Below are 7389 nucleotides of genomic sequence, written 5' to 3'. Positions count from 1 at the left end.
GAAAGAGACAGTTGCTGTAGGAGACAATGTCTTAGGAAGAAAGAGAGAGGGAAAAAATATTTTTCCTTTTCTCCCACACTCCAGATTACTGACAATGCTTCCTATAGGCCTAACACATCAAGAAGCCAACTACTAGAACTCAGAAAGCAGCTTACAGGAGCTAGCTGAGAAGAAGTTGAGAAGGAGAAGCACAAGGGATAGATAGGAAGACAACCAGGCAAAGAACTATCACATCACTTATGGGAATTTTTCTTATGGGAGAACAACATAAACTAGTTCAAGGCAATAAGTGAGTTCTCTAGCGCCTAAATCATGTTTTCCTTCAAGTCAAAGAAACATGTTTTAAGCCTGTCCTGGACAACCTCCAAAAAAAATAAAATAAAAATGAAATTCAGTAGAAAGAATTTGACAGATGAAGCACAATAACCTTTTGTATAAATATCCAAACCTTTGAAGGTTAAGTGATTACAAGTGAGAGAAATAAAAAAGACTGACACAGCTCTAGTAGGTGTTCAGAAAGGAAATTGGGTTTTTGCCATACCTGTTTATACACAGTAGTCTCCATATTTAAAATGAAGTAAATTTTTGCTGATCTCTTTATAACATGAATATAAAAACATCACCTTTCTTCTCTAAATAGTAGCAAAACATGATTTTAAAAAGCTTGCATAATTTCGTTCTAGGGGGGAAATTAGGGAGACCAAAGTGGCAACAATTGAGGTCTCTTGCTCTTACCTGATTCAATGTGTGCATTGAATATGCATAATACAATTTTAAGAAACACACTGTGATTGTAGAATCACTCATATAAAGACAAGAAATCCTGGAAAGTAGGGCCCTGTCTGTTGGCATAAATTGTTACAGCACAGCACTGTGAATCTATCCACAACCACTGCAGCAAAAGTTCAATCCCCAGTCAGGGAGGTGACCCACATGGCACAGCAGACCTCTCCTGACCCATCCGCTGCTCCTCTCAGCGGTGTATTTCAGTCAATCTGCCTGTTCTGTTCCCCATTCTGTTTCTGGTGAATTCTCTCACTCCCTGTACCTCTGACCTGTACCTCAGTTCTTATATGCATGAATAAATCTTTAAAAAACTCTGGAAAGTAAAAGCCAAACTTCTAATAGATATTTCAGCTAAATAATGATTAATATTTAGAAGAAATATAATCTGAGAGTAGTTGCTAAGAACAATTTGGCTATATTTACTTAGTTTCTATAGTTTATAATGACGGATCAGAAAGTCTTTAGAGAAGTGTATGCCTTAGTATGCAATTGAGGCATAAAAGACCTCCTTTAAGAAAGGAGTCATCCAAAGTACAGAGAAATGTAAGCAGGAACTAGGTAGGAAAATGAAAACTGTAGTTTCTAGTAGTCACCCTTCTTAGGGCACAAATGGTCTTTGCTGCTCATTCCCAGCAGACAGGGTAAGAATGAAATATCCGAAATGGAGTACTGAACCTGTCTCTTGGAATTGTGTGGCTTCAGAGAATTGGATACATCTTAGAGCTTAACCTGAAATTTTTTTTTTATTTTTATTTTTGTGTGTGCAAACAGAACTGGGGTAAAGGCCAGAGGTGCAGGGGGGGGCTGAGAGGATTCACCAGAGACAGAGTGGGGAGCAGAACAGGCAGATCTACGAAGTACACTGCTGATGGCGGGTCAGGAGAGGTCTGGTCTCCATGTGGATCACCTCCGGGGCAGGCAGGGATATATCTCTTGCGGAAGCAGCTTCTTAGTGCTGTGCTTTAACCCTCTGTGCCACAAGAGAGGTCCCCTGAAATCATCTTAACGACGAGGTCAAGCAAACACTTACCCTAGTCCTAAGCATCCTGGTATCCTGGTAGTGGGGGTGAGAGGAAGTTTGAAGGCACTAATGGTGGGCCTCAGAGGTGGAAGGAGCATTGTGAAAGGAAATCTGGGGCTGGTGATGAGGTAAAACCCAGGTGTATCATGTATAGTCTGGCATTTGGAATAAGGGAAGAGTCTGTGTGAGCAGTGTAGGTAAAAGTTGTATGACCTAGAGACAGTGGACGAAGCAGAGAATCCTGATTATTAAAAACTGGGGAAGGGAGAGGTTTAAGGACAAAGGTAGGTGGGGGAGAGATTTAAGGACAAAGGTAGATGGGGCCTTAAAACTGAGATTAGTTTAGAAATGCTTGCCTTCCTGCCAGAATCAGCTCTTAATCTGTTAAGGCTCATTTTCCTCTATTAGCACTGTACAATTCTGCAGTTTGAAAACTTGAAAAGAAAATGTCTTGGCTCTAAAATACAAAGAAAATTGCAAAATGAAATAAATATTTTGGGAGAAAATTAAATGAATCTTTTTAATTTTGCATAATAAAAAATTGTATTTTTCATCTGGGTTATGAATATATTTTCTTTCCAGTGATTTGACAGGATGTGAGAGAGTTTCTAAAAGAAACCCCCAGGTGTAAGTAGCCTTTGAGTTGATTCTTCTTCAGTCCAGTATAGCTCAGGCAGAAAATGTCAAGAGTGTGTTAAAATTTGGGCAAGGTATGGTCAGGCAAGAAGGAAGGAAAAAGCCAAATCACCCAGGCCAGAAGTGTGCAGAGGGGTAATAGGAAAGGTTGTGGGAACGGACAGTTGCAGAGGTTGGGCTTGACATGGTATTAGGAGATGCAGGCACAGGGTCCCTAGTGATGGGGCAGTTTAGTTTCTAATTTTGGAAATGGCCATACAAGGGTTTCTAATCTGGAAAGCAAGCTGGCAACAACGGTCCCTAAATAGCAGGGAACCATCTGGAGGCAGGTGGCTGCACTGTGTTGTGTAGGGGTATAAATGCAGAATTGGCAATAGCAAGATCACTGGGCTTGGTTTCTAAAGCGGGGAAATGGAAAAAGGAAAGGGAGGATTGAATAGAATTCTGCCCTGAGGTATCAGAAGGGTGAAAAATTAGCAAGTCAAGGAACACTGAGGTACAGAGGTTCCAAGGCTCTGAGTTCACCTAGTACCTGATTGGCTAAAGACAATCCCAGTAACACCACAGGAGTTCACCCAATGGGCAATCTAGGACTTCTAGATTGCTGGTCTGGGTGCAGGGCCCAGTTCTACATCACTGCTTGTAGAGGAGAGTCTCTCTTAGTCTAAGTGAAACAAGAGCCCACCAGAGATTATACAGGAGGCAGGAGCGCTTGATGTATCTAGAAAAAATGGCCCTGGAGTTACCATTGCTTGAGTCAAGATCAGAGGGCAGTGTAGTAAGAAGGTTAGGAAGACAGGAAACCACCAAGAGGGTGCTGCAGCAACTGATGTTTGTTTAAATAAACTCCTGTAGATGGGATTTGGCCTGATAGGCAGATGGATGTGTGTGGCTGGGAGGGGCCCAAAGACCCTGACCCTGACATTGTGATGACTGAGCAAAGCTGAGGACTCCTCCAGAGTCAAATATCTGGGCTGCTGCAGAGACTGGTGACCTTTGGCTGAAGAGCACAGTAGAGAGCTTGAAGCTTTCCTTGAGGCTGTATCTCCAGGGTACAGAATCTACTGCAACTTCTCAAGTTACCTGAGAGCAGGAAAGGGGCATGACCTGAGCAGCAGCAGAGGGAGTATTCAGCTGGCCAAACTAAAGAGAGAGGTCACCGTGAATTGGGACTAATGCAGAAGCAATGCAGATCCTGGCATGGTAAAAGATTTCTAGCAATTGTACGTAAGTTTTTCTTAGGGCAAGTCTAGAGGGCTGTGGTGGGGCTAAGGGTAATCTTGTTTTTTGTTGTTTTTCTGCTGCTACATTATGAATGTATGTCTTCAGGTAGGGTGATCCAGATTTTTTTCCAAGATGATTTCTTCCCTAGATTAATTCCCATTCGTTGGCATAGATACAGAAGATAGGGACTTCTAATGTTTTAAGAGTTTCAAAGTTTCAAAGCTGTTTAACTGAATGGCTATAAAATATAATAGTATGCAAAATTATCCTGCAACTCAACTTAGATACTTAACATGGAGATAGAAGAAAAAAAATAGCTTTATAGTAGACTCTACATACTATTCCAAGAACCAAAGTAATAAATACATGTGTCTGTATAAACTGACACAAGGGACTATTCTGAAATTTTGACATAACACAACTAGAGACATGAAAATAAGGGTCCTAATGAAGGACTTAAACAAGGATCATTAAAATTATCCTGTTAGAATTCTGAGTGGGTCTTTGTTCTCAGTTCTCTAAGAAAGATTTTTGAGTGGTAAGTACATCATAGTTACTGGTTTGTTTTGTTTTTGGTTTTGTGTTTTGCTACAGGTATCACTAAACAAGAATTGCATATATAATATTAGGATTCTGAAATATTTTGTACTCATAAAAAGAGAGTATCATGTAATATAAACAATACACAGCTAATAGTTCACAAGTAAGGTGAAAATACAGAAAGAAATGGATCCATGGGAAGAGAAAACGAAATTGAGTAAACTAATTTACAAGTTATTAAACAAGGGTTGTACTGTTTTTCCCCCCAGATAAAAAGTCCTATGGTTATAATAGAGATAAATAGTAAACAAGTTGTTTTTTTCTTTCTACATAAATCCCAATAGCTAATTGTCATCTTAAATTTTCTGATCACAAATATCATATCTGCTTATGATAGAAATATCAGCTCATCTTCAAGGAATTCAGGTTCCTTGAAGAAAAATAGGATATACTAGAATAGGAAAGGATAGTAGTTAGAAAAATATGAGAAAACGAGTTCACTAGGAGAGAAGGATTTGGTAGACCACATTTAAAAAGGGTAGGGAAGTGAACAAACTGTCCTGGGAAATTCAGTGTATACCTTAAACCTATAAAGTATAATGTATTTGCTACTAGCAAGCATATTTCTACGTTTTTAAATTTCTAAATAGAGCAATATTTTTCAAACTCTTTGACAACTAAAACTTGAAATTTACAAAACAGGTGGTGGTATGGAAGGCAATGGCAAGTTCTTTGAGAGTACCCAACCATGATATGAGAGCATCTGTGTTGTCCAATTTAGGCAAAAAAGAGTAAGATGCTATAGTCACTACAGTAACTATGAAAGATGACTGGCTGACTCTTTAGACAGAGCCTCTTAGGGTCAAATCAGAAAATCCAAAGTCTCATTTGTGTACATTAAACTCAGAGAATGGCAGTTCTGATCTTTATTCACCGCCAACCTGTAAATTACACCAAAGAGAACTTCCAAAGTCAAACTCATCCATTGAGCACTCTGATTTTCTATAGAAAATTGACAAATGAGCAGCAATAAAAACCGAAAGTTTCTTATTCTCAAGGAATTGAATGATCCTAAGGACCAAGTTCCTTAAGTGATAAAAGTCTGATACAGGGCTGATGGAAGCCCTGATTCCACTATGGTCTGTACCAGTAATAAAACTATTACATTTCCTTTGTTTTTAAAAAGTCATTTATAACAGCAATAAGCTAAAGCCTATATGATAGTTGTGTTTTCAAACAGGTATCCATTAATAGGAAATCAAATCAAGAAAGGCAGTTCTTTAGGGGACTGGTAATAAAGCACTAAGTTTTAATTCACGCTTTGTTGCATCAAGTCATCTTTTACTTGGTCAAGTAATCAGTTTTATTAACATTATTTACAATCCATACTCACTTTCACCTTTGCTATTATTTTATCAGATAAAGTTACCGAATACAAAACGGAAAAAATACAACGGGCATATCCAAATATTTCAAGGAAAGCTGCTTAGGGAAAAGACTGAGAACACCCTGAGGAACAATGTGACATCCGTGTAGTGGAAGTTTACTGAATTATTCCCTGACTAAGCCCAGTCAAGCATCACGTCTCATTTGGTACCACTCATATCTTAACGCCCAACTAAAAATCTACCTGAAGGATTTATGATAATTTGTTATTGAGCATGTAACATTTATTAGTAGCTAAAAACGACTGATTTATGGAAGAATGGGCATGATAGATTAAGGACCTGAAAGCAGCTAAAAGGTCTGGTCAAAGGGTATATGTAATTTTCACTGTCTCCATCAAATACCATAAAGTTAACGCAGACCCACGATGAGCACAGCAAACAATTTTAATTGTTCCTGTTCATGCTTGAAGATGGTGAAATTTTGCACCAATATTTCCTCTCCCCAACAGTTCCCAGAAAACCAATGCTTATTTCTACTCTGTTTTTTAACTCTTGACCCAAGGCAACCTTGCACTCCCTGGTTATACTGATTTTATCTCCCCCCCACACACACACACCCTCACCCCGAAAATCGCTGGTGTGGTTTTATCCCAAGAAAGGTTTGGGTTTATAATACAATAGTTGGTATTAATGTCAAGTGATGGAATCTGCCTTCCCAGTTTTCAAATCCTACTAATCCTTGAATAAAATATGATTTCTGATGCTCAGATGTTTTTGTTTTCAAGATAGGAATAGTTTCTATCTTAAAGTTTAAGCTCTTTTTTAAAAAACGGAAGTCAATAATTACACAGTACAATATATTCTGAAAAATTTTCCCCCCTCACGCCCACCCCACTTTTCCTGGAAGCTTAATGCCAAATTAAAGTAAAAGGAGTTGAGGGTGCTTAAACGATTCTCCTGCCTATCCTGTCAACCCTGGTTGTTGGCTCCTAAATACGAGTGAATATTTAAATACGAGTGAATATTCTTGGAGTTCCTGTTACCTCTGTCCTAGGAGCCGGCTGAAAAAAGTTCTCTTGCCACTGTTTCGCTAAACGGCTCGGGGCAGTTCCCTCATCTTTGTAGACATTTGCTTATATACCTGAATTTACCAACGTCCAGCCTGCGGATGCCACCTGCTCTTCTGGAGCATCCTCTGCCGCCCTGCTACTCTTCAGGGGACCTTTTCCCTCCGGGGTCTGAGACTTCCATTTGAGGTTTGTCTCTTCCAACAACAACAAAATAAAAAAAAAAAAAACAGTTCCACTCTGACACCTCATCTGTCTATTCGGACTGTTCTATTTCTCGTTGGAGACTGCACAGCTGTTTGTGTTGGGGCAGTTCATGGAGTTCTGGGCTTGCAACAGGGACTCAATAAAACTTTCCAGACTGGTACAGCCCAAGAATACCGTGGCTGACACGGACGCGGCCTTTCGGACCTATGCGCAGCAGTCCAGTCAGAAGGCGCTGTTTTGGGCTTTTTAGGCAAAGAAAGTTTTATGCCGGGCGAAGGCGGAGTCGCCCCCGTGCCTCAGCGCGGCTCGGGCAGGTCCAGAAGCCTAGTGCCAGGCGGCGACAGCGGCGTCGGCAGCGACGGCGGCGACAGCCAAAACCCGGCAGCGGATCGCGTCCGGTCCGGAAGTGCCCGGCGCTGGAGGGAGGGAAGGAGGGAGAAGCCTCTTCAGCCGGTGGTGCGGCCGCGCGCACGCGCCCTCGCGGGGTGGCTGGGGGGAGTCGCAACTCCGAAGCCGGAGC

Source organism: Condylura cristata, unplaced genomic scaffold (genome assembly GCF_000260355.1).
Source record: "Condylura cristata isolate star-nosed mole 26May11 unplaced genomic scaffold, ConCri1.0 scaffold00002, whole genome shotgun sequence".
Taxonomy (NCBI): domain Eukaryota; kingdom Metazoa; phylum Chordata; class Mammalia; order Eulipotyphla; family Talpidae; genus Condylura; species Condylura cristata.
This window is presented reverse-complemented; position numbering follows the sequence as displayed.